The 27,011-nt window shown below is 43.2% G+C and overlaps 1 protein-coding gene across 3 annotated transcripts in view; it reads left to right on the forward strand.

Moving 5' to 3' along the window:
• ATXN10 (ataxin 10) overlaps nucleotides 1–27,011 on the forward strand; it is a 179,920-nt gene that overhangs the window by 150,146 nt on the left and 2,763 nt on the right. Inside the window, exons 11-12 of one of the 3 annotated variants that reach the window (XR_011534626.1) lie at nucleotides 18,770–19,002; nucleotides 19,114–19,266. The exons of 1 other annotated variant lie outside the window; for it this stretch is intronic. The gene's annotated coding sequence lies outside the window, so the exon portion shown is untranslated. Of the gene's footprint in view, nucleotides 1–18,769; nucleotides 19,267–27,011 lie in introns of all 3 variants that reach the window. One more of the 3 variants, XR_011534625.1, reaches the window with a different exon arrangement.

Genomic DNA, 27,011 nt, shown 5'->3' on the forward strand with positions numbered 1-27,011 from the left:
CTTCAGATCATGATGATAATCTTTATTACCTTCTGAATACTTTATGATTTTTACCTTTTATGTATGTAGGTCCGTAATTCATTTGGAGTTGATTTTTGTCTATGGTGTGATTTAGGGGTCTATTTCTATATTTTCATATGGACGCACAATCGTCCCTTCCACTTATTGAAAAAAACATGCAATTGCCCACTGTAGTGCTACCTTTATCATAAGTCAGGTATTCATTATATGTGGGTCTGTATTTGGACTCTGTTTTCTTTTCCACTCATCTCTTTGTCTATCCCTGCACCAATACCACAGTCTTAAGTACTGTTACTTTGTAATGTTTCTTGATATCAGTTGAGTAATTCCTTCCAACTTGTCTCTTCTTATTTAAGAATGTTATGGCTGTTTTGGGTCATCTGTATTTTTGCATAAAAGTTTTAGAACCAATTTGTCAAGTTCAACACATTCATGCTTGTGTGCTTATACATACACATGTAGATACACACACTTGTGCACACACACGAAATCACCAACAAAAACAATTTAAAATCCCCATATATTGAATTATTCATTGAAATTGCATTGACTAAAATCAATCTGATGAGAATTGACATCTAAACAATACTGAGTCTTCCAACCTATGAACATGGTATATCTGTCCATTTATTTAGGATTATTAATTTTCAACTTTTTCCGTGTATTTTGATAGCTCCATCGCATGGATTTTGTCATGTATTTTTGTTACCATGCATTTAGTGTTTTCTGATTTCTGTTATGGTTTCTTTTTGACCCATGGATTATTTAGAAATACGTTTCTTAATTTCTAAACAAATAGGAATTTTCTAGTTATCTTTTGGAGGTCGATTTCTAGCATAAATGCATTATGATTAGAGAGCACATACTTGATGTTCTCTGTCCTGTGAAATTTAGTAAGATTTGCCTTGTGACCTGGTGTATGGTCAGTTTTTGCAAATGTTCTGTGTGTGCTTGAAAAGCACGTCTAATTCCAGTAGTGGGGTGCTGTATTTTATACACGTACTCTAGGTCAAGTGTGTAAAATTTTTATATTTTTACTGATATTTTTGTCTGCTTTGGTTTGTCAGTTACAGAGAGAGATGTTTTAAAATAGCCTATGATTATAGATTTGTCTGTTTCTCCTTTTAGTTATATAAATTTTCCTTTATATGTTTGGAGTCGATGTTATTAGATACAGGTATGTAATAGGTCCTGAGAAATGTGCCTGTTATCATTATACAGTGACCCTCTTTATCCCTAAAAATGCTTTTTGCCTAATATGATTATAGCTACTCTAGCTCATTTTTAGTTGGTATTTACGTAGGATAACTTTTCCACCCCTTTTATTTTCAGCCTTTCCGCATCAGGTGTTTCTGTTAAACTGCATAGAGTTGGTGTTTTTCTTAATCCGGATTGACAGGCTTTGCCTTGCGTTTAGCTGTTTGTCTTTCCTATTTTACTTCCTTTTTCTCTCTTTCTTGCTTTCGCTTGGATTGATTGTATAGTTCAATTTTTGTCTTTTTCTAGTTTAAGATTTCTTTAGTCTTTTTTCTATTCTGTTAACTAGTTCCCTGGGAAGTTACAGTATTCGTCCTTTCCTAAGGAGAGTCTGTTTCTCAAACCTTTACCCCTTCCCAGATAACACAGGCCATTTAGCACCCCCAGCTTACATGACCTTCATGTTGGATATTGTCATTCTAGTTTTCCAAGCCCATAAAATATTATTACTGTTGTTCTGTAAGGTCACTGTTCATTAGATCTGTCCACGTATTTGCTGCTTCTCCTGCCCTTCACCCCTTCTTATCTCTCTGTTTGTCCATCTGGGATTATTTTCTTTCTGCCTAAAGCCTTTCTTTTAGAATTTCCTTTAAAGTGGGTCCATTGGTGGGGAACTATAATTGGGTTTGTTTGAAAATAAATTCCTGATACCAGCGTTTTGTTGTGATAGCTACAGGATCTCAGCATTTTAATACATATACTTTCACTTGATTTGACTATTTCCAGCATGGTGTCTGCACCCTCAACTGTTTTTGCTATCCTCCATACCAGAGTGTCTCTCTTTTACCCTTTCATTGAATTGATGAATCTTCCAATCTTCTGTTGAGGTAGAGGAGGGGAACTGGGGGTCCACCTACTTTTTAAATTTGCAGACAACCCTTCTATTTTCACTTTTACATTTGCCTCCCAATAAAGAGAGACGCGGGGTCACCAGCGCCTGAGCTTTGGGGGACTCGGCAGGGCAAACTGAATTGTTTCTTTGTTTTTCTCGTTGCCAGCTTAGGATCAGCTTTCTTAGGTTTGCTGAATTAGTTGCTAGAGCCCCTTATACAGCCATAAGGCATAGCCCTGTTAACTTCTTGTCTGCCTGCCTTTTAGTTTCTGAAATTCTTTTTGTCCTTGTGGGTTTGTGCCTTTTAAAAAGATCCACTGGGGCTTCAAAAGGGAGTGTGGATAGATGAATGTGTTCATAAGCTTCATTATTTGCCTCTTGTCACCAGTCACCAGTGAATTGCCAAAATCAGTGGATACTTTGAAGTTCTCATCGTATTAAAACTCAGTTCAGGGGCTGGCCCCATGGCCGAGTGGTTAAGTTCATGCACTCCGCTTCGGTGGCCTAGGGTTTCAACAGTTCGGATCCTGGGTGCAGACATAGCACCACTCATCAGGCCATGCTGAGGCAGTGTCCCACATGCCGCAACTAGAGGCACTCACAACTAGAATATACAACTATATACTGGGGGTGCTTTGAGGAGAAGAAGAAGGAAAAAAAAGAAGATTGGCAACAGATGTTAGCTCAGGTGCCAATATTAAAAAAAAAAAAAGCTCTGACAGTTGTTAAAAAAAACCTTCAGTTAACAGAATGAATCACTTCCTCCTTAGCATACTGCTTTTTTCTTGGCTTTCATGATAGTACCTTCTCTTGGTTTGGTTTTCTTCATTTCTCTGGCTCCTCCTCCTCATTTCCTTTGTTCTTCCTCTTCTACACAACTTTTAAATGTTGGGTGACTCCTGGACATACTAGAGCCCAGGAGCTCTCTTCTCACTCTACGTTTTTCTCCCAAGGAGTCCCACCCATTTATTCCTTTGTTCATTCAGTGTTTATTGAACACCTTGGTCATCCCGAACACTCTTCTGGGCCCGTAGAATGACAAGGTATCCTGTAAGGAGGCTCTTGCAATCATCCAGGCAAGAGATGACAGTGGCTTTGGCCAAGCTGGTAACCAGGGAGATAGTGAGATGGGGTTGTATTCTGGGTATTCCCATGGCTTTAAATCTCGTCTGTTCACCTGTGGCTCCCAAACTTAATCTCTAGACAAACCTCTCTTCTGAGTCTCAGACTTATATCTCTAATTCCCTGCTTAACATTTTGCTTGTATGTCTTACAGACATTCCAAATCTAGCATGTCCAGAGTTAAGCTGTTAATCTCTCTCCACAGACTGCTCCCTCTCCTTCTCAGTAAATGGGGGAATATCTCCATCCATCCATCCACCTGCTCAGGTAGAAACCTGGAAGTCAGTCATAATGCTGTTTCTTTTTCATTCTCCTGCCTCTAGAGTGTCAACAGGTCTTGTTGATTCTCTCTTCAGAATATGTCCCAATTCCACCCACTTCCCTCCGTCTCCAGTGCCACCGTCTAGTCCACACTGTCATCCCCTCTGGCCTGGGTATCAGCAGGGGCTTCCTCTCTCAGTTTCTGCTCTTGTTGTGTCCGGATGGTTTGCAATTCCTTCCATTCAGTGTGAGCTTTGAAAACCAAAGTTGGATCACCCTTCTCTGCCTCTTGACTCCCCCTGCCCCAACGCCATCTCTAATAAGCATGCTCTCATTTATGAAACCTCCAAGACTGGTCATTGTACTTCAAATAAATCCAGAGTCTCCAGCACATCCTAAAAGGTCCTTTCTGATCTTGCCCCTGCCTGCCTCTCATTTTTCCAGAGCCATTCTCCCACTTAGTTAGCATTTCCCAGACATGCTTTCCTTTTTGTTTCTGAAATATATCTGATTTCCCACCTCAAGGCCATCATCCATGCTGATCTCTTTGCCTGAACTGCTCCCCGCCCCGGCCAAGTCCTTCTCATTCTTCAGATCCAACTTCCTTCATCTCTTCCTCCCTGAAGCTTCCCCAGAGCACCAGTCGAGGTTAGGTTGCCCGTCAGCCCCTCCTAGAACCTGCTCTGTTCCTTCAGCTGATTATAGTCTGTAATTAAATATTTGTGCATTTACATCTTAATTACCCCCTAGACCAAGTTCCATGAGGGAAGGGACCATTTTTTCTGTTTTTCATCTCAATGTAATATGGCACTGTCTGGCACATAGTAAATGTCCAGTAAATATTTCTTAGATGGACAGACGAATGAGTAAAACAGTGAACAGATAGCAGCCTGGTGAAGTGTGTGTGTGTTTGTGTATTTATTTGCGGGGAGAGGAGTTCTAAGCACAAGAGAAATTTCTCCCATGGGTTCTGTGATTCCTTTGTGAATTAAGTAAGCTTGGTTTGGCAGTGATATTATTTCAGATTTATTTGGTTGTTAACCCCTTTTTCTAATAATTAACACCAGCCAAGCTTTTCTTGAACTTTAATTTCAATATTTTGTGTTATGTTAAAAAGCAGTAGATATTTTGAATCTACTTAGACTGGGAATTGATGCTGGTGTTAAATATGAGTTAATAAGCATACCTCCTTTCTCTGATCACTCTGGATTGGGATGGACTTGTGATCTATTTGGGTAGCAGGGAGCCAAAGGGCAATCTGTGGTTAGGACCCTGTGAAAGACTTCCACTTTCGCGGCCACCCTTCGGGATTAGGAACTTCAGCCTGGCATGTCAGAGCAAACAGGAGCTGAAAACTCCTGCAGGCCAGGAAGGAGGCTGGTAGGCTTACTGTCCCATTTCTTGGAGGGAGCTGATAGAGGCCAACAGGGATTTCCAGTTCCAGGGAAAAGACAACATCTCAAAGGGGTGCTTAACTCGGAAGGACTGCCCTTGGCTGCTGCTGCTTCAGGGACACAAGCCCAGCCAGCGCCCAGCTGTTCACTCACCCCGCTCACTTGTGGATCACCCACAGTAATGACATAGTAGCAGATGCCATCGGAAAATTCCAGCTCCGCTACCACAGAGTCAATTTCTTATTTGTCAGTTTATTGTGGCAAGTGGGATTTTTGTTGTTGTTGTTTCCAAATAGAAACAGCTGAACTTTATTTGAAATGTTTTTCTTTTATTCTTTTTTGATCTATGTTTTGATCAGTTGTCCTTGATGTGGGCTTTTTTTTTATATTGTTTTCATTGGAGGGGGAGGGGACATGGAGAGAGTGAGAGACCAAACAGGATTTTTTCTCTTGTTCTTTCTTTCTTTTTCTCTTCCTTCTTTTCTGTCTTTTCTTTTCTTTCTTTTTTTTTTAATTGAATGACCTCATTTGTAAGTTTCACTTACAGTTAGAAATGTAACAGTTTATAGGAATAATAACCAAACAGTATTTTCCCGAGTGATTGTATGTTGAGGAAGCATGGCATAGTGGCAAGAACATCAGCTCTGGGGCCAGACAGACCCAGTTCTGCCTCTTCTTACCTTGTAAACACTTCACTTAACCTCTGAGCTTTAGCTTCTTGTCTATAAAATGGGACCTGCCCCCACAGAGTTATGGTGGATGTGAAATGTCATGTTTGTAAAGTACCCAGCATGTAGTTTCTCAACAAGTAGATGTTCTTGTACAAATGTCCTACTACAGCTGTTAATGGATCGCTATGAGAAAGGTGAATCTTCATCTATGATTATACTGTGAATCAGTGGTAAAACCCAAATAATAATGATAGTAATATCACAGAACAGAACAGAGAATCCGGGAGCAGATTCACACATGCACAAGACAGGGCCCACTGCACTTCAGCGAGAAAAGGATGGTCTTTCCCATAAATGTTGCTAGACCAATTCACTGTCCATAATGGGAAAAAATAACCCACCACCCCTGCTTCACACCATTCACAAACATTAATTCAAGATGAATCATAGACCTCAATGGGAAAGATGAAACAAAAGAGCTTCTAGAAGGAATCATAGGAGAATATGGTTATTATCTTGGGTTAGGCAAAGATTTCTAAAACAAGACATAAAAATTGTAACCAAAAAGTGCTAACTGTAAGAGAAAGACTTTGAAAACATGTTTGCATTACATGTCTTCATATTACATTTATATCCATTGTGTGTAAATGACTGCTACAAAACAAGGAACCGATAATTTGGTTTTTAAAAATGGCTAGGACACTCATAGAACTTCACAGAAGAGGAAATCCAAATGGGCAATAAACATATGGAAAGAGCTCAACATTATCAGTCATCAGGGAAATGCAAATTTAACCCACAGTAAGTAACCCACCAGAATGGCTACCAAGTTATGGCAAGGACATGGAGCAACGTGAACTCCATTGCTGAATCTCCATTGCTCCATTGCTGAATCATTGCTGAATCTCCATTGCTGGTGGAGATACAAATTGGAATACTCTCTTTGGAAAACTTTCTGGCAGTGTCTGCTGACACTAAACATACACCTACACTGTGAGTTAGGAGTTCTTCTCCTAGGTGTATCCCCAAGAGAAATGCGTAGACGTCTATCAGAAGACGTGTGCAAGAGCGTTCATGGTAGTGTTATTTATGATAGCCCCAACATGGAAACATCCCAAATATTCATCAGTAGTAAAATAGATAAATAAATCGTGGTATGTTCATACTGTGGACTACTATACAGCAGTAAAGAAGAATGAACTGCTTTGTGTAACAAATGGATCAATCTCACTAACATAATACTGAGCTAAAGAAGCCAGATTCGAAGAGTATATACTATATGATTCTATTTACATGTAGTTCAAGAGCAGGCAAGATGAGTCTATGGTGATAGAAGTCAGAATAGTGGTTACCTTGGGGGTAGGAGGGTGAATATGCATAGGGAAGGGGAGCACAGGGGCCTTGCAGGGTGCTGGGCACGTTTTAAGTCTTGATCTGGGTGGAGTTACGTGGATTTTTACACATGAGAAAACCCATCAAGATGTATACTTGAGATATGTGTGTTCTGTTGCACACGTTAAAAAATTTTAGAATCATTTATTGAGTTATTTCTATATGCCAAATCCTGTGCTACCCCGTTACATACATCATCTTACAGATTTTTTTTAATATCCCTCTTTGTTGAGAACTATCTCCATTTTACAGATAAGAAAACGAAAGCTCAGAGAGTTGGTTTCCTGGCTTTAGCTGGTCTAAGTTCTCCCAGCTCGTGAGTGGCAGGGCCAGGGTGCAAGCCCAGGTTTGTCTGACTCCAAGGCCTGGGCTTTGGTCCTGACTCAAGTGTCTAGACTTCCACGTGGGTGCTTCACTCACTCCCTCAGCATTTCATTCAAAGGTACTCTCTTGGGGGACATGTATGTGTTCAGCTGTATTAGAGACAGTCTTGAATTAATACTGTTGAGCATCTAGCACATAGGACCCACTCACTCCTCTGTTTGACCTTGGATAACAGTCAGGATAGGTCCCTGAGCCCTGAGATGGTAGCCTGCATGGAAAACAGGTACCTCTCCCGTTTCTCACTCCTTCCTCCTCTGAGACTTTAGTCATGTGCGTCTTCTCTTGGAATTTTCCCACGATCCCCCTTTTCTGCACTGAGTCCCTCAGCGTGGCATTTTATGGTTCAGTTGTGTTGCTCTGCCACTCCATGAACATATCACATGGAAATACCTGGATATGTAACTCTTTCCCTCAAAAAGTTTATCCTAGGCGAGATCTGTGTCATCTTGCTCCTGCACCTGGAGTGCACACCCCACATCGGACCCCATAGACCCGAGAGAATGTTACCAAAATGTGTTCCAAAGCATATTGTTTTCTGCAGTCTCTTAAATAGCTGTTATATGAGCGAGGGCTTCTGGATAATATGTGCGTGCATATATGTAGGACTTGTGCTAAGCAAGTGTCTTTCTTGTAGATCTTCACAGAGCCTTTACTATTCTCATGTGCATTTTGGAAATTCTGGACCATAGGGCCGTATCTTGGGAAATGCAGGAATTTTTAGGATAAAATGGAAGCACGTTCCATTCTGGACATTTCTCAGTGGGGAATCCAGCTTGTGTGACTGGGCTGCCAGGCAGCAGTGAGACGGTGGCCGTGCAGGGAACTGTCTTCAATGTCTCACAATGGCACAGCTGGCTAGATTTGATGTTGTTTGTAAAGGGTTTCAGTGAATTTCCACACCAGAGAAGTGCTTATGCCACGTTCACAAAATCATGCATTTCTGCTTTTAATATCTTCCTGCCGAAATCAGTCTTTCCTCCTCTGGAAGGGAAGGACTAGTTATTAAACGGCGGTAAACATTCAGGCATCCTTTGTTCAGTTGTTGAGCTGACATTAATTAAAAACTAGAAAATCTCTTAATGCTGTTTTGCTTGTAAAGATAAACTTTTGGTTTGGCTTCCCAGTGATTTAATTGGGTTTTTAAAGCCTTTGGTTCTCTTACCCCTCCCCTCACGTGATTGAAGATGAGCAAACCAGACCTCCCTCCCCATCCAAAGCAAACAAGTGTGCACCCACAGTTTCGCAGGTTAGTGGAGGCCTCCTTGGGACCTTGTGTGAAGTGAGTTGAGAGTGGGGCTAAGGATTGGGCAACGCACTGGTGCCGCTCCCAGGCCAGTAAGTGTAACATGCTGCCACCAAGCAGGCTCTCCCCCCCGCCCCACCAGCCACAGATGCAGGGAAGTCGTCATCTAAAGAGACCCATTCAGAGTGAAAAGGGAAGAAGACCTGTTTCATATAGCTTTTACGGTGTCCCAGCAACAGGGCTGGAAGCCGAAAGTTGGAGGAGTTGGATGTAATGTAATGAATGGAGGCCTTCACAAAAGTGGACTCTTTCCTTGTTCAGGTGTTTTGGCAAATAGTCAAATTATGTTAAAATGAGACTAAAATACTTCAAGTTGTACTCCTTCAGATTGTGTCTACTTAGCTTTAGTTATGTGCTTCTCATTTTCTTACATCTCTAAAATCATAGAGGCTAGAAATGAAAAGTTTCGTCGCCACACTAAGATTTCTGCATGGTGACGACTGGTGTGCAGAGTAGGTTTCCTCTCAAGTGCGCTTCGAGGGGGGCAAGCATTGCTGCGCGTGCCTGCTCTCCCACCTCGGGCCTTCACAGTCCTGCACTTGTGTCTGTCCTGTGGTTTTGTCTTGCTGAGCCTGGTTTGCTCAGGTATTTCCCTGTCTCCTGGAGGGCAGAATAATCAGGTTCTGCTTTATCTTCTTTACTTGCACTAAGAGCAAGGTTGCTTGAGGTTTGTTCTCACTTAAGTTAGAAAAAGGGAGGGGCTGGCGTGGTGGTGGCGCAGCGGTTAAGTTCGCACGTTCCACTTCTCCGTGGCCCGGGGTTCGCCGGTTCAGGTCCTGGGTGTGGACATGCACCGCTTGGCACGCCATGCTGTGGTAGGCATCCCACATATAAAGTAGAGGAAGATGGGCATGTATATGAGCTCCGGGCCAGTTTTCCTCAGTGAAAAGAGGAGGATTAGCAGCAGTTAGCTCAGGGCTGATCCTCCTCAGAAAAAAAAAGAAAAAGGGAGTCTGTCCTTCCCCAAGGTGAGGTGCCCAGTGTGAACCATGTGGTCTCTAGGTGGCCGCTTCACCCTGTGCAGGAACCGGGGCAGGAGTGCCCTCATGGCAGCGCCAGCACGGAAGGGGCCTTGGAAGCTGCTTCCGTGGACTCCCTCTCACTTTAGCCACCTGGCTTTGAGATGACACAGTGCTTTCTTAATTTTACTTCTCCATGGTTACTATTAATGTTTAAAGTGCCACTATGTAAAATTCGTTTGAAACCAGAAACAAAACTTTAGGCAAACATTTATTGCCATTAATTATTTTTCTTAAGGATCTGTTTCTTGCGGCTGATTAATTTAAGGATGCTGCCTCATGAGTGTACCTGGCACATAATCTGAATGTTAGGGGAAGACTGTTGCTGGGAAAACAGATTAGAAATGCTTGCCTAAATAATTTCACCTCAGCAGTCTTCCCTGGCAGTTGTAAGTTTACTGACCTAAGAAAGTATTTTTAATTTTGAAACTACAAGAAACCACCTGAAATATTTGTTTATTGTTATATCATTCTTTGTGGTTTAAAAGCAATTTTTTTAAAGACTATTTTTTTTAAAGACTACTTTTTTAGAGTGGTTTTAGGTTTACAACGAAATTGAGGGGACAGTACAGAGATTTCCCATGTACTCCCTGCCCCCACACATGCACACCCTCCCCCACTATCAGCATCACTCACTAGAATGGGACACTTTTTTTACCAAGGTTGAACCGACACTGACACGTTGTTGTCACCCAAAGTCCGTAGTTTGAGTTCACTCTTGCTGTTACATATTCTGTGTGTTGAGACAAATGTATAATGACGCGTATCCATCATTGGAATCCTGTACAGACCATTTTCACTGCCCCAGAAACCCTCTGTGCTCCGCCTCCTCCTCCCTCTCCCCCACAGACACTGACCTTTTTATTGTCTCCCTACTTTTGCCTTTTCCAGAATGTCATAAAAAATTGGAATCATACGGTATGTACCCTTTTCAGATTGTCTTCTTTCACTTCTTTAAATATGCCTTTACGTTTCCTCCATGTCTTTCAACGGCTTAATAGCCCATTTGTTTTTTTAGTGTTGAATAATATTCCTTTATCTCAATGTACCAAATACTTATTTTTTGAAATTGTTTTCTCTAACAGTATGTTTATGTCATAGATACTCTGCACACTTCTTCAGTTTTTCTATAGTCTAAAGTATAGTATAAAGAGAGCTTTTATAATTCTCTGTTTCAGAAATTTTATATCCGATGTATAGATTAGACCGTAAACTATCAGCCTAAAATTCACATGCATGACAGTTTCCTTCAAACACTGCCTCTTGTGGGGCCGTCCTCCAGTTCCAGAGAGCCGATCTCTTCGCAGAGCGTTTGGACTGCTTGTGAAAGCACACACAGCACAAAGCTTAGCCGTCACGAGGAGATCCTTTTAGGGCTTGATAATCATGCCACACCTCTGGCGCCCAAGGGCGTTGCCAAGCTGCGTCACTCGGCACATCATCTTTGACGTAGGGTCTTTGCACAGTTCATGAGCACAGCAGTCCCCGAGGGGCAAGATTCGCCTTCAGGAGAGCTGCGGAACTTAGAAGTGTCATCGCCCGCGTAGAAAGTGCTAGAGCTGTTCGTGGCACAGCCTCTGCTTAATAAGTATTATTATTATTACTATAGCTATTATTATTTAGATGTATATGTTTTCTTACAAAGTTATTTGCCAGTTTTTCTTTTAGTATTCACGTTCTTTATTAAAAAGAGCAGTGACTTTTTGATATGTTTCAGATGTTAATAAGTAACTTTTTAAAATGGCCGTACTTAAACACTGTTGCCACACAGAGCATGTGTTTTGTAAGGCACTGGAGAGCTTGGGTTGCCACAGTTTGGCACAGGGAAGCATGTTCCAGGTAACCCTGACTAATGTCAGTATTTTTGCCTAAGATGACCTTAGTCAAATTTAGCAGTGACAGAAGGGTCTAGTCAAAACATTGGTGTGCCACAACCGTTTCAGCACTGTTAAATAGTAACTCCCTGGCTGTTTTGTTTTGAGATCATCATTCTAAGCAGGAAGTGTTGTATTCTCTATACCACTTACTTTTCTAGAACCAACAGATTTTTCAGAAGAAAAAAACCCCACCGTATTGAGTGTTTGAATCTATGAAGGAATGGGCTCAGTGAGCAGGCACTCATGAAGTACCTGTTGAATAAGTGAAAGAAGCCCGAGTGCTGAGCCCTGGGGCCACCGAGTGAAGGCAGACGAAACCCCTGTTCACAGGCTAGTCGGAAAACACCTGTGTAGATACCACTTGCAAGATGGGGTGCTAAGGGCTGAGGTGGAAGAGGGCGGGTGGGGGCTCCACTGGGGCTCCAGCTCTGCCCTGCACAGCTCCCGCCTTCGTCTGTCTTCTCACAACCACTTGGATTCTGAGGAACTTGGAGGAAATGCGGGGGCCTGCCTGCGGCCTGGAGTCAACTGCTTCGCTAGAGTGAGATGGACGCAGTGGCGAGAGGGAAGAGAAGCCTCCGGTTGCTTTGGGCTTTCTTATCCTCGTGGTTTTGTGGACCCACATCATCCCTTCACTTGGATAGTGGTCACAAATCCAGAAAATACAAAAACAAGGCTTTCAGATTACTTGCCTTTTCCACTCTCACCGCTCTCTGGTCTGAACACTTCTCCGAGATAGAGACGAAGCACTTGTGACCCCAGGCAGCAGGCATTGCCTTTGTGGCTTGTGAGCCCTGGCCATCCCGAGAAACCCGCTGCTCCCATCCCAGCAATGGCATTCGGTTTCTGTGAGCTACCGGGAAAGCTGACTGAGGAATGGAGAGACCTTTTCTTCAGGGTTAACTGAGTGCAGCTGAAAACAGGCCCGTGCTGTGAAAAAGCCTCGTTGATGGACAGAAGCCAGGCAAAAGCAAAACTTAGGAGGTGGATTGCAGTGTTGCAGGACCCACGCCTGCACTTGGTGTCTGTCACGGCCTGTGATGAGCCTGCCTTCACCGGAGAGGCTTGTCTTCATCTTTGGTTAATGGCCTAATTTTCATTCTCGTAGAAGCTCACAGAATGATGACTTTGTCAAATGCAGATCTGCACTTTCTGGTTACAGATAGGAAAAGCCTATAAAAAGTCAAAACATTTTCTCAATTTTTGAGAGAAACCAAAATATGTCAGAATCACAACTACTACTTCTGCCTTTCTCTCCTAAAGCGCTTTCAGAAACTAGCACAGCTGTTCTTCACATGTTTGCTCCGGGCATAGTTAGGAAGCACCAGGAAATCCTACTGGGTTTTCAAGAAAAAAATGATAGTGGAAGTCCCCAGCCTCCTCCCACCGCGTTTCTGACACGCAGGCAGGCAGGTGGGCACCTGTGCTGGCAGTGGGCTGCACATCCTGGGCAAGGTTTGTGAGTCGCCAGGACGGTGGACTCCACAGAATTTGGAAGCGGTTTGGGGTGTTAGGGGACAGTATTTCGTAGCACTGTCTAGTGGACAAAACACGTGACCTGCATTTGGCAAACTAACCCACACTTCACATCTCAGTTATTCATCATCCTAATTTTTCAAAACTGTGTTTATTTTGAAATGTAACATGCATACCAAAAATTGGAAAGAGTGTATATGTACTGCTTACAGCTAATTATAAAGCAGACATACGTGTAAGGAACACCCAGGTCAAGACAGAAGACACTTGGAGACTTCGCTGAGCCCTCCCCATCAGAACTCCTCCCTGACCCTCGCAGGTTAGCACCTGTCCATGGTTCCTACACATACTGCTTTGCATTGGCCATTTTTGAACTTCGTATAAATGGAATCATGGCTTGCATTGTTTTATCTGTCGTTCAAAATCATGATTGTGAGATTCACCCATGTTGTTGTATGTAGTTTACTGTATAGTATTCCATTGTAAGAAGAATTAACATTTATTCATTCATTCAGCTGTTGGTGGACATTTGGCTTATTTCCACTTTGGGGCTTACAGTTAGTTAATGCTGCTGTTAACATTTTTGTATAGTTCATGTATCCTGGCACGTCAGCGTGAGTTTTTTTCTAGGTATGGAATTTCTGAAGTGTGGCTTGTGTATCTTCAGCTTTATTCTAGATGATGCCAAACTGTTTTCAAAATTGGTTGTACCACTTGGAACTCCCATCATCTGTATATGAGAGTTCCGTTTGCTCTAGTTCTTGCCAACACTATATGCAGTCAGACTTTTAAAGTTTTGCCATTCTGATGAATAAAATGTGTTGTCGTCATATTTTTTAATTTCTCTAATTAGTAATAAGCGTATTTTATGTTAATTGACCATTTGAATTTCCTGCGTCATGAAGCAGCTGTTCAAATTTTTTTGCTTCTGTTTGTATTTTCTGTCTTTCTTTTACTTGACTTATAGGAATTTTTTCTATATTCGGGGTATAAATTATTTCTTTATGTGTATTGAAGTAGTCTCTCCCATCCTATGGCTTGTTTTATTTTGGTTTTTTGTTTTTATTTTCTTTATGGTATCTTTTTATTATTGAGATGTAACGTACATATAGTAAAATGCAAAACTTATAAATGAATATCTCAGCACATGTATACACCCATGTAACCATCACCCAGATGAAAATATAGAACATTCCTATCCCTTAGAAGTCTTCTTTGTGCCCCTTCTCACCCAGGACCGATCCCCGGAGCTAACCTCTGTTCTGACTTCTTTGGTGTTTTGATGAATTTTTTATTCCCTCTATAGTTAGTGAGTTTTGTGTCTTATTGAAAACCCAGATACCATAAGAATATTCTTCTGTATTTTGCTCTAAAAGCTTTATAGTTTTTCCTTTCCCTTTTAGATCTATAATCTGTCAGAAGTTAATTCTTATTTGTAGTGTACAGTAGGGGCCTGTTTCCTCCTGTGGTTATGTAGTTGACTCAGTATTGAGAAAACCTTCCTTTCAGCCATGGCTCTGCAGGGCCACCTTGTCATAAATCATTGTCCTATAGGCATGATTCTGTTTCTAACTGTATACTCTGTTCAAAATGTCGATCTCTTTCTCTCTCCCTGACTGATACTATAGTATCTTAATTACTATGATGGTATCATCTCGATGTCAAGTAGAGCAAATTTCGAATGTTAAACAACCTTTCGTACATTATCCTGTTCTTATCTTGCGGGATTCAGTTCACTAGTGTCTTTATCATTACTTTAATTCATCCATTCAGCATGTATTTCTTGAGTGTCTGGGGTGTTGTGTGCTGGGCACTGTTCTGGCTACTGAGGATACAGTGATAACCAAGGAGGAGACACGCCTGTGCTCTCGTGGAGCCTGCAGACTGATGATGGGGTGGGCACTGCACACTAGGCTTGAGGAGAGGCACTGGGCTTCCCTGGGGGAAGGAGCCCTGGCCTCACTCTCAGGAAACCTCTCCTCAGTGCCCCCTGGAGCTTGTGACATCCCCCTGCTGGATCTGCCACCTGTACTTGATTGTGAGTTCCTTGAGGGCAGACAACATCTGATTTTCCTCTTTTTCAGTTGTCCCTGGCGCAGAGAGAGTGTCTAGTAAGTGCTGGCTTGAAGGGTGGGAAGGGAGGTGAGGGGCGTCTTCCTAGGCCTTCTCCACTCTCTCCATCCGCCCATCCCACCCGGTGTCAGTCGGCCTTCTAGTTTCCCTTCCAGCGCACTGGCCTCCCTCTGCTTCCACTCGCACCGCGAGCTCCCTCCACCCCCAGACTTGCACATGGTGTTCCTCTGCTTGGCGTTCCCCTCCCCTATCACACTCGCCCTCCCTACTCCTTCCAGTTTGATTTCAATGTTATTTATTCCAGGGAAGTCTTTCATGATCCCAATTCAAATAAGGCCCCCTTTTATTGTTTCATCCTATCCTGTCATTTAACATTATAGCTATTTTAACAGTTGTGATCAGGTGTTTATTTCTCTCCATTGACCCAAGATCAGGACTACTGCGAGATAGGCCTTTCATGTCATGGGCACTTAATTGATGCTTCCTGAGTAAACAGATGAATGTATACACACCCACCATCTCTGCCCTTTCACCCTCGTTGGTGATTGCCTTTACTTTTCATCCCTTAGTTGAAAATTGGCAAAGAAAGAATGAAGAAATGCTAAGAAGTGGTCCTCTTTAACGAAATCTACATGTAGCATCAGATGCTGGTTGGGAAACAGTGACTTGAAAGATACATTAAACAGGCCACATATCCTTGGGTGGTATGGTGGCAGAACTAATTGGTGTTGATAACTGAATAGAGGGGTTTTTTATTGACGTAGATTAATCTAGCCTTTTCTGTGACACCCAATATTCAAAGCTCAGCTTTGTTGACCTCAGGGTAAATAACTATAACAAAAACAATAAAACAGATCTGTGCATTTTACAAAAATACCTGACATTCATTGCATACCTCATTCATGCCAGGTACTGTGGTTTTGTTTAAACTTCATGACCACTCTATGAGACGTATACTGTTGTTATCCCCATTTTATAGAACAGGAAGTTGAGGGAAAAAAGGTTTGTAACTGGCCAAGGCTACGAGCTGGTGAGCAGCAGGAATGGCAGTAAACCTGGACTTTTTGACTTCAGGGTCCGAGAACTTAGTCTCTGTCCCATGCTGTCATTTGACATTTGGAAATTGTTTTATCTCCTTCTTATTTTATGGACGAGGAAACCGAGGCAAAGAGAAGTACAGGCACGTGCCCGACAGAAGAGCCTGGTGCTCCACGGCCTGCCCGAGCCCCATGCTGGAGCTGGGCAGCACCTGTGCCTCTCAGGTGTGCTGAGCGTATTGTGCCAGGGCCTGGATGAGGTACATGATGAACGTCCCCTCCTGTCATCCTCACATATGACCTGTCCAAGTTTACCTATTACGAAGGTTATATATTGCCCAAAGTTACACAGCTTATGAAATGGCAGAGTTGGAATTTGACCCCAGGTCTGTCCTGTTCCACCTTACTCTTGCCATCATTGACTCCTGACTGGTCTCCATTCCCACTCTTGCCTCCCTCCAACCCACCCTCCAGACAGCTGCCAAACAGACCCTCTGAGTTTGTCTACTTCACCTCTTTCAGTGGGTTCTCATTGTATTAGAATAAAATATAGACTCCTTCCTATCGCCTAAAATCTCTAAAAGATCTGGCCTCAACCTACCTCTGCCTCACTTCATGCCATTTCCTTCACACGTTCTACTCCAGCCACAGAGATTTTCCCTCGTCATTTCTTCTAGTCTCAAGGCTTTTGCACAGCTTGCTCTGCTGCCTGCAGCCGTCTTCCCCAACTCACCAGATGACCAGTTTTTCCCTGTCGTGGGTCTTAGCTCAGTGTTACCGCCTCAGAGACCTTCTCCAATTATCGTTGTCCAGTGCACTGTCCTCCTGTGATCTCACCCCATTCAGGTTTTGGTTTTTGGTCTAGTGCCTGCCTCCTCTCTAGCATGTAAACACCACAAGGGCAGGGACCTTGACTGTCTCATTAGGTATTGTATTCCAAGCCTGGCGCATAATGCCTTCGTGTTTGCTAAACGAGTGGGTGGGTCATGATTAAATTCTGGAGAGACATTCAGATGTGTGATTAATAGTTTAATTTTGTTTATATCTAAATCCCTTGCTCTAATTCCAGTATAAGAATCAAGAAGCATGTTATTTATAGAGAAGAGGAAAAACATGTTAAAAATGATAGATTTCTATAATTGAATGAGGTTTTTCCCCCCTAAAGTGAGATATCCAGTACTTTAGAATAAAAGAGACATGTCAAGGAAGAGCTTTAGAACTTGATGTCACCACTACAACCAGCTTGGCTTTTAAATAGTCTGAAGTGTTATTGGTATTTATTTTCAATTAATGTTGGAGTTATTTGCATATTACAAATTTCTGCTGAAAGTTGTGTTGACTTTAAATGGATACAGCATTGCTCCTCCCTTAATGAGGATACGCAAGAATTATAGGTCTGTGTTCAACTTTCAACTCATCTGTTACTGATAGAAATGGAAGCAGACAGCACAGAATGAGAACCACCACACTCTTGTGTGTTTGCTTTTCAGCACAGAAGAAAGTCCTCGGGAAAGGCACATATCGGCAGATCTGTGTGTGTCCAAACCTGCAGGCCCACTTGCTCTTGACTGCTGACTTTCTGGGAGCTGCTAGGAGGACATGGGGGAGGAGAGTTGGAGAGGCAAACAAGCATGGCCATGGGTGACCCGTAGAGCTGATCATCCCCAGGGGGTAGTGACATTTGGACCAAGGACAGTGATAACAGATGCTCAGGCACCCAGCATATGCAGTTAAGAAAGCTCCCTGATTCTTTGGTACCTGCTGAGTCTTGTCTAGTCTAAAATTCACCAGAAGCTCCACACAGTTTGTGTTTCATTTAAGCCTTTGTATCTTAAAACTATTGTTGACCCTTGGCTATGCTTCATTAATTTTGAATGTTATTAGTGCTAGACCAACACTAATCTTCTGTAATTTGGATGGGATTACTTACTTTTTTTACTCCGAATTTTAATTTCATTTTGAACTGTTTTCTAGCTACTTCCAAAGGTGTTTTGCAGAGGTAGTCGCTCTAACTGGTATCTGCAAGCATGTTTTATCCTTCAGGATTTCTTTGAAGAGGTGACTCTGTTTCAAGTATCATAAAACCTACCATTCCTTTAACTCATTTGTAGGCCTAGCTTAGAAGCTTGTAGTCAGACTGACTGGAAGGAAGACTGCTCTGCCCCTCCTCCAGAGGTCTGTCCTCCTGAACTGTGCTCACTGGAGAGCGCTTAGAAGCACTATGGTGGGGTGGCTATGAGGTGGATGCTGGAGTCTGTCCCAGCCCTGGCTCCACCACTTCAGGTTGTGTCGTCTTGGACAAGTCGTGAGCCTCCTGGTGCTTAGTTACCTCATGGCTGGACTGAGGATAGCAGTGCCTACCACAGAGGGTTTGTGAGAATTGAATACTTTCTACAAGTGCCTAGAAAAGCCCCCAACACGTACTTTATGTCCTGGAGGTGTGATAGCTGCTGCCATTGATTATGTTTATTGTCATTACTGTTGTTATTTTATGCAGATAAACTCACAGTCTTGGCTGATGTGAGAGACACTTCAGTTAATTCCTCTTGCAAAGCTTTGCTTCCATTGAAAGTAGCAGTGTGCTCCATGAATAGAAGTTCATTTGAGCCAGCTTTATTATTTGATAATTCCTTTACCCCAAAGAGTACAGAGTACTTTATAAACATCCTCTGACCTGGCAGACGGGACCTTGAGCTTCCTGGGTGTCTCTCCTGTGCTTCCACGGGCTTTTGCTCATGAGTTCCTCAGTCGGCAGGGCCCAGTGACCTCAGGTTACATCACACTCGCTCCTACTGTCATCTCAGCAGCGAAGCTCAGCCAGCTCTCTGCCGACAGTGACCCTGGATGCAAATTGAGGCACTGGGGCAGTATTTTCTTTAAAAGGTCTGTATCCAGAATGCCTCTCCCTGGTGGACTCTCCACTGCAGCGTGAGGGCTGACGTGGTATAACGCTGGGTATCTGCATGCATTTATTAAATAACACCTCACTTATAGCCCAGATCTGATGGAAGAACTGGGGGTGCCAACTCCTTATAAGTGGATAGAAGCCAGGCACCAAGGGACGTTCATCCAGCAGATATTCGAAACAAGCCTACTTCTGTATGTGGCAGGAGCTACAACAACTCAGATGGGATTCCCAGCACGCAGGTGAGTGCACATACTGTAGGAGTCAGAGAATTACACAATGACAGTAGAGTGGGAGGTGGCATAAGAGAGGGAGAGTCTGGAGAGGTGGGATACCCAACGTGCTGGGCTCTAGAGGAATTTTTCATGCCATTTAGTAAGTGTCTGCTACATGCAGGCATGTGCCAAGGACTCTGCTAAACACATGACATGCAGTGGCTTGTTTAGAGTCTCAGAAATGACATTGGAGTGCTGCCCCAAATTCAAATGGAACTACTTCGTGGCCTCGAAACCCTTTAGTGTGGTTCAAGTTAGAAGTGGTATTGGTTGTTTCTGATCTTGAACCTGTCGTGTGACACGGATGCCAGCCTGTGACTGCGTCGCACCACGTTGTGCTTTTAAGTGGTTAGTGAGATGGTTCCAGAATATGTAATGTACAAAATTAGTTTCAGTGCTGTAGGATCCTTTACCACCAAAGCCCCGTGGGTGTGAGGTACCTGTGAGCACAGCCCGCGCTCGGCCACACAAGCTTTTGGCGTGGGAAGTGCATGCGGTGACTGACTGGATGGGGAGGGGGGTGTCATCTTCACATGACTTCTCTGCCAAGCTGACAGGCTCACTAGTCGTGCTGACAACTGCAACATGTTCTGCCTTGCTAGTCTTGGATGCTTGTGCTTTATACATCTGGGATTTGTAAAGGACTGAGAGCTCCTAACCTTGCCGGGTCCAGGCTGAGGACGGGTGGTTCCGCGGTGGTTCTCCCATGCCCATGTGATGATCCTGAGGAAACGGGAACCTTGTAAAATGGAAAGATGTTTCAGACTTCCGAGAGGGGAGGAGGCCCATGAAGTCGTGAATATCTAATCTCTCCCTTTAAAAGGTCACTTTATGGAAAGTAAATTGTGTATGTACCAAGGACAGTGAATGTGGCCTTTGTTTGAAAATCATTAAGAAAGTGCTGATTTGGGTTATGCACAGAGACAGAATTTCTCTGGTTGACACTTGTCTGTTATGTAGTTCTGTCACAATTCAGCAGTGTGATTTATTGGGTCTTTGTACCACTTCCTTTGATGTTCCAGTTCCCCAGGGAGTTAGAGGCCAGAGAAGCAGCCTCAGCTTTCAAAGCAGTGGTGTTTCTGAGACGACTTTTTCCCTCAATAAAGACTGAAACTCTTTGCTCCTTCTTGTAGCACATAGTAAATACAAGTATTTTATATTCTTCAGATTGTGATCTGTAATTTACAAATCTGGCAATTATTTGTTCCTCCCCCCTCTTCTGTTGGTTTTTTTTTTTTTACCACTTTCATTATTAGCAATTAGCCGTTAATTAGGAAATTACAGGGTACACATACTTTTATTTGTAAATGCTGTTAAGATAAAACATAGTATAAAACCCAGAACAGTATCTATCAGCACGACACTGAAACATTTGAGCCACAGATGTTCTCTCACATTAAAGTACAAAAATGCAGAGGGAAATTAGATACCAGATAGACCAACAGTTTGAAGGAAGAAGGAGCCAAAATGGGTGGTTTGTCGTGGTTATTGAGCACACTCTGGTTTCCAGCATCCTGCAGGGAGACCCTGTGTAGACTCTGCACAATAAGGACTTCACTCTGATTTTCTGAATGAGAGGTATGTAGTTTAACTGAATGATGCAAATGAGAGTCGAGAGCAAAAGATGATTGTAATAGATGAAGGCAGAAGTAAAATGAACTTTACAATGAAAGCAATAACGTATCTCTTGACATTTGGAGATGGAGTTAACCTATGCAGGAAGAACGTGTGGCAGTTTGTAAAGGAATAGTGATGGTATTTTTCAGGACCATTCTTCCACGAGGACCTCTCTCTTGTCTGACCACCTCCCCTCTCCTTTTCGTAGGTAAGTTCCCATCCCTCCTCTGCCTGCAGCTCGGCGCTTTCTTGCCCTCCAGATCCCCTCCAAGTTGTGAGCTCTTCCTCCCTCCCCATCTGCACTCTGACGTCCTCTGTGGTTTGGACAAGTTCCTCCTCCTCCAGCAGCAGAAGCCTCAGCGAAGCCCAGGGGTCCCTGGGCAGCAGTTAGGGAAATTCCCCTTTTTTTTCCCCTCAGAAAGTGGGTATTTCAAGAGCAGGGCCGGGGTTGGTCAGGACTCCTGAAGATGAGGTCAGAGAGCTGGGCCCACCGGGGGAGCGCCCCCCCCCAGCATATGTGCTCACTGCAGACAGAGTGCCACGTCCAGGGCTTTCTTCTTCTTTGCTGACAGAGATTGGCAGATTTAGAAGTCTTGTTTTTTTAGCAATGTAAAGCATTTTCAGAACAATTTTAAAACCGACCTACTTCTTTGCACTCTGAAAAATTCTGAAAATTTACCATAGTCTGAGAAAATACTAGTTTAGATACGGAAGTTATTTATTAAGCATCCTCATTTTTAGGAAAACCTTGTTATAACATGGCAGATAGTTACATAGCTTCTGAAAGCCTGATGAAATAGGCTGCCTATATTGAACTTTCATTCTTAAACTGACTTCATAAAAGGTTTCTAACGTAGCTCTGGGCCATACTAATAGTATACTTGGGGAAGCTAGGCAGTGCATAAATCCTTTGCCATGAATGGGTTCATTGTCTAAAAATAATTTTTAAAAATACGTCCTGGAAGCAAAAATTAAATATAGGTACTATATATAGTACATATATTAGTTATATACATATTGTATATGATATTAAGTATACAGCATTGTACATCAATGGCCATATATAATACATAAAACGTTATATAGATGTTACATATAAGTATATATATACACACGTATATATCCTGAAAAGTCAGTAAAGTTTTTTAACATGCTTAAATTGTTTTAATTTAAATAATGTATGTTTTTCAGTGCCAGTACTTTTAAAAGCTCGTTTATTCATTTGACAAATATTTATTGATGCCCTCCATGTTCTGGGCCAGAGGTCAGCAGACCTTTTCTGTAAAGATTTAAACTTAGTAAAGAGTTTTGGCTTTGCAGTAGTACTGTTGCTGTCGCAGCTACCCCGCTCAGCCTTTGCAGCATGAAAGCAATTTTAGACAATACGTAAATGAATGGGCATGGCTGTGTGCCAGTAATACTTTATTATGGATTCTGAAATTTGAATTTCACATAATTTTCATGTGTCACAAATCACTATTCTTCTTTAAAAATATAAAAACTTTTTAAATCATGGCTATATAAAAACACGAACCGTAATTTGCCACCCCCTGTTCTCAGCAGTCTTCTAGACACAAAGATAGAGCAACGACCAGAGCACAGTCCCTGTCACCACAGGGCCTGCCTGTGCTCTAGTCGTCTGCAGCTCTTTCAGTATCGCTAATTCTGATAACCGAAAGAATATTGCCTTTCTGAGTTAGATGGACTCTTTCTCACCGCATAGTTCCAATTTTAATGTTTCAGCTCATTTGACTTTGAAAGTGCATTTGGCACGTATCTGCTGCTTAGTAATATCCTAGTCGGGAGCTTCTTTTCTGTATCGTGTCACCTCCCAGCCTGCATTTTTCTGCCCTGCTAGCATCTCGTCACCTAGCTTGTACAAGGCCGCGTGGGGTGCAACGTCGGGCCGAAGTCTTTGAATCCCAGCGCACAGCTGCTGTGGCACAGGCGCTCGGGGCCGGGAGCAGCTTCTCACTTTGTCCTTCCCACGCACGGCAGCTTCAAGGTGCTTCTTGCCACTGTCGTCTTTGTGGCCTGTTTCAAGACACCAGAGCGCTCTGTTGAGGAGCTGGCCCCGGCGCGTCCTCACTCTAGTGCCGGTTGCAGGGTTCTTTCAAGGCAGTTTGTAACAAACAGGCTCACGCTTTCTATTTGTAGTAGCTATGGAAACTTTAGAAGCTCTCTTTCTAAAGCTGAGCATACAATGAAGCACTTGAAGTGTTGGTGGGATTAGAGACTTTAGAAGATGTTTAATTTTCTCCCCCACTCTTTCTTTCTTTCTGTCTCTTTAGAGAGGGAACAAGAGGGCAGTGTGAATATTAACTGGGACTCGCTTTAATCTTTCTTGTGACACTTAAGGCTGTCTAGGTCTGCACAGGCTACCCAGGGCTCTCAGCCTTTCACCGCGCGCTAACAAGGAGAGTCATGCATATTCATGAGCCAGGCCTGTGCATTAGACACAGTTCCTAAGGGCTGCATCTCCGTGTTTCTCTGTTCAACTCAAATTTTATGAAAGGAACAGCTATTAAAATTTGGTTTTTAAATGATTATTAATAATAATTATTATTATTATTGTTATTGTCTAGAGACCTTAGACAGCAATACTAAAGTATTCTCCCTAGAAATAGGAACAAATTAGAGGGCGTTTGTGTGGTAGTATAGACAGTGTAAACCCCAAAATGTTGGTGCTCACTTAGGGTGGAGATGTAGAGCGAACCTTTCATGTCTCCCTGAGAAAAGTGTACGGCAGAACGTGGCATTCTCACTTGATGACATCCTCCCAAAGAGGAAGTAAGATTGAGTTCGCTTACAACATAGAAAATGTGAAGTAAACCTTTAACTGAAAAGGATAGGTTTGTTCATTTGTTATTTCTGATTTTCAAGATACTGAAAAGGAGTTGATTCCAATGTGGTGGTGTGGCCGTGCTTCTCCCAGCCCCTGCCACTCTCTCCATTTACCCGTCTTTTTGCCCTTAGAATACCAATTTTGGAAGAAGACAAAAATGCTTTTTCTGCTTTGGACTTCACTGCTTCTATCAGGCTGTCCATTTGGTGGCTATGCCAAGAATCTACTCCTTGTGAAATTCTTGACTATCACATTTTGTTCCTGAAGTCATGCTGGCCCAGCTGGGAAAAATGCCTGTGCCTGGGTGAGGTGCTTGGGCACATGTGGGTCTGCTCCTCAGGGGAGTTGTCATTAATCTCGTTCTCTTCTGTGGTCCTCTTTTCCTATATATACAATGGGGATCATGTAAGTTTTTCTACAGAAATTAGCTACCAAACACTTTAAGGGTGAGATGCTATTAAAATACCGTAACAGTATTTTCACAGAATGTGATAGTTGCCTCCCCTAGATGAACATGATTACAATCCGCCTTTTCATCCATCCACGTGGGATTTCTCCTGGTGTTTTGTTGTCATGGACCTCTTATTTACACAGTCCAGCTTCCTTGCCTGGGTTGCATTTATATTGGTTTACTTTCATCTAATCTCTCAACCCTGCAAAGCCCTGAGTCAGGAAACCACACCAAGAACAAAAAGGAAGAGCACAGCCTGTGTGGGTCACTGCAGTGCCACCCCGGCCCCACCCACAGAGTGCCTGGGAGATAGCGGTGACTTCTTCAGACATCCAGCAAACATTTCCCAGCACCATGCTTGAAGCAGAGGACAGAGGGGTGAATAAGACATCAGACTTGCTTATGAGGAGTTCACAGGGTTTCAGGGCAGACATAAATATAAATAATGTCAGCAGACACATATTGATAATCCACTTTGTGTCAGGAACTAGACTCGTGCTGGGGATGTAGAGATGAATTAGGCATAGTTCCTGCCCTTGAGAATCTCACAGACACGTAAACAGATGAGTACAGTGCCATGTGATGAGAACTATTAGAAAAAGAGAATGCTTTGGAAACACAGCAGGTGTGCCTAACTTAAGCAGGTGCAAGGGGTAGCCAGCACAGTGCAGGAAGGCTTCCAGGAGGAGGTAGAGTTTAGCTGTCTTGACGAATAAGTATGCCCTATGAGAAGGGAAGGGGCAGGTGAGGGTGGGGCGTGTCCCACGTCAGGGGCTCACATCTGGAAAGACGGAGATGACACCCAGCGTTATGATGTTGCTGGAGCCTCAGATGGAAATGGCACTTGGCGAGAGAGGTCTGCGGGGACCATTTGGCAGAATCTTGTTTGCCCTGTAACCGAGACAGTTTGATAATTTGAAGCTCTGGATGATGGTTCTTTCCTCCAGAGACATTCTGCACGTGCATCTGGCAGTGACAAGGCTGGCATCAGATTCCTTGATTACCGAGCCAGCCAACTGTCCAATTTTCAGGAGCTCTCAATGCGTTTATGAGAATTTCTCTTTTCCTACTTTCAGTCATATTGAAGTGAATAACCAGGAAGCTTCAGAAAGAAGACACATTTTGCTTCTGTCCTTTAGCATTAGGGAGTTATACACATGAACTAAAATTCTCCAGTCTTATACATTTTCTTGCCTAAATTTACTCCTCAAATGTTTGCTCCTCCAGTCAGTTCTCATGATCACTGCCTCCCCCTTTTCTTACAAAAAGTGAGGAAGTGAGTTCGTGTAATGATGATGTCATTCCGAATGAAAAATTAGTCGCAGAAAATTACTCATTGTCAGAAAATCATTTTCTGCGACTAATTTTTCATCCGGAATGAAATTTTCATCCAAAATTCACTAACATGTTGCAAATTTTCCTCAACCTGGGATCATTATTTTTATTCTCTATACTAGCACAAAGTGGGGGTTCAGTGCTTGTGGAAAAGAGGGAGAAATTCAAATTTAGGTTTTATTCATTTGAATATTTATATAGATTCTGTCTCTAGAAAAGAAATACAGCCTTATAATGGACCTGGGCTTTATCATGAAAGGAAGGCAGATAAATGGCAAAATGAGAACATTTTTTCCTCACCCAAGACCTAGACTAGTTATAGAATCACCGTTAGCTGGGCAACAGCAGTGCCTATTCTGTGCCATCTGGGAAAGGTTAGTCATTTATACCACCAGTGGTTTTGATGATAAACCTCCAGAGACCGCCGGGTCATTCACTCGATGAATGTTTGCGTGCCCTCTTCTGAGTCTCGGTCCCTGTGCTGGAGGAGCTGAGGGAGGCAGGCCAGCGGGCAGCCAGGGCCAGTGCGGAGTTAAGTCCGTGACTGGGGAAGCACAGAGGGCCGCTCAGGGACCCTGGCCTGCTGGGGGGAGCCAGGAAGGCCTTGTCAGGATTTCGGACCAGCTGGGAGTGTACTGGAGGGACAACGGAGCAGCCTTTTGCAACCCCAGCAAACAGGTCCTGAACATAAAACCGCCCGTGTTTGCTGTGTTTCAGTCATCTAACTTTAGTGGACAGGCTCATTTTTTACTGTTTTCCTTTGAGGTTATTGAGCTAGGAAAATAGTTTGATTCACTTTCTTTCCCAAACACGGTAAGAAAGAACCACAGGCTTGATGCATGCTGAAGCGTTTCTCTTTGGCTTCCTGCCTCAGGTTGAGGGAGCTGGAAATGTCTTGGCACCAGCCTCGCGCTGGCTGGGAACCTGGTCGGGATCAGAAGCGTTGACTCTCAGCTAAAGACTTGAGACCTTTTGGGGGCACAGATGCCCCTATCCTGCATCAGAAATGCCTGTGTGGGAAACATCTGGTACTCAGGGGAAGGACTTGTTTTGCCTGCTCCCTTCCTTCTGATTGTGGGCAGGAAGGCCTCTTTGCATTGGAAAAGGTGTTTTCTTCCACTTTCTTGGTCCCTCTGGACCGATAGAGAGTGCCAGGCCCACTGTTCTTGGCTTCTTTTATGTGTCCCTGGATGCAACGCTGAAGACTGACCCTTACAGCAGCTTTTATGACCTTTGATAGAAAGATGTATAGTAGCAATTTAATGCTTTCGTGAGGTTTACACAGGTCTTGGTACTAAATAAAAGACCTCAGTAAATAACTCCGTGATTCTATCTTTTTTATAAGTTGTCTTCTGTCTGCTGTGAAGGACACTGTGCAGAACATTTAAAAGTAGGGCCGGGGCTGGGGCCGGCCCTGTGGCCCAGTGGTTGAGTTTGCACACTCTGCTTCGGCGGTCCAGGGTT

Source organism: Equus przewalskii, chromosome 29 (assembly GCF_037783145.1).
Source record: "Equus przewalskii isolate Varuska chromosome 29, EquPr2, whole genome shotgun sequence".
NCBI lineage: Eukaryota > Metazoa > Chordata > Mammalia > Perissodactyla > Equidae > Equus > Equus przewalskii.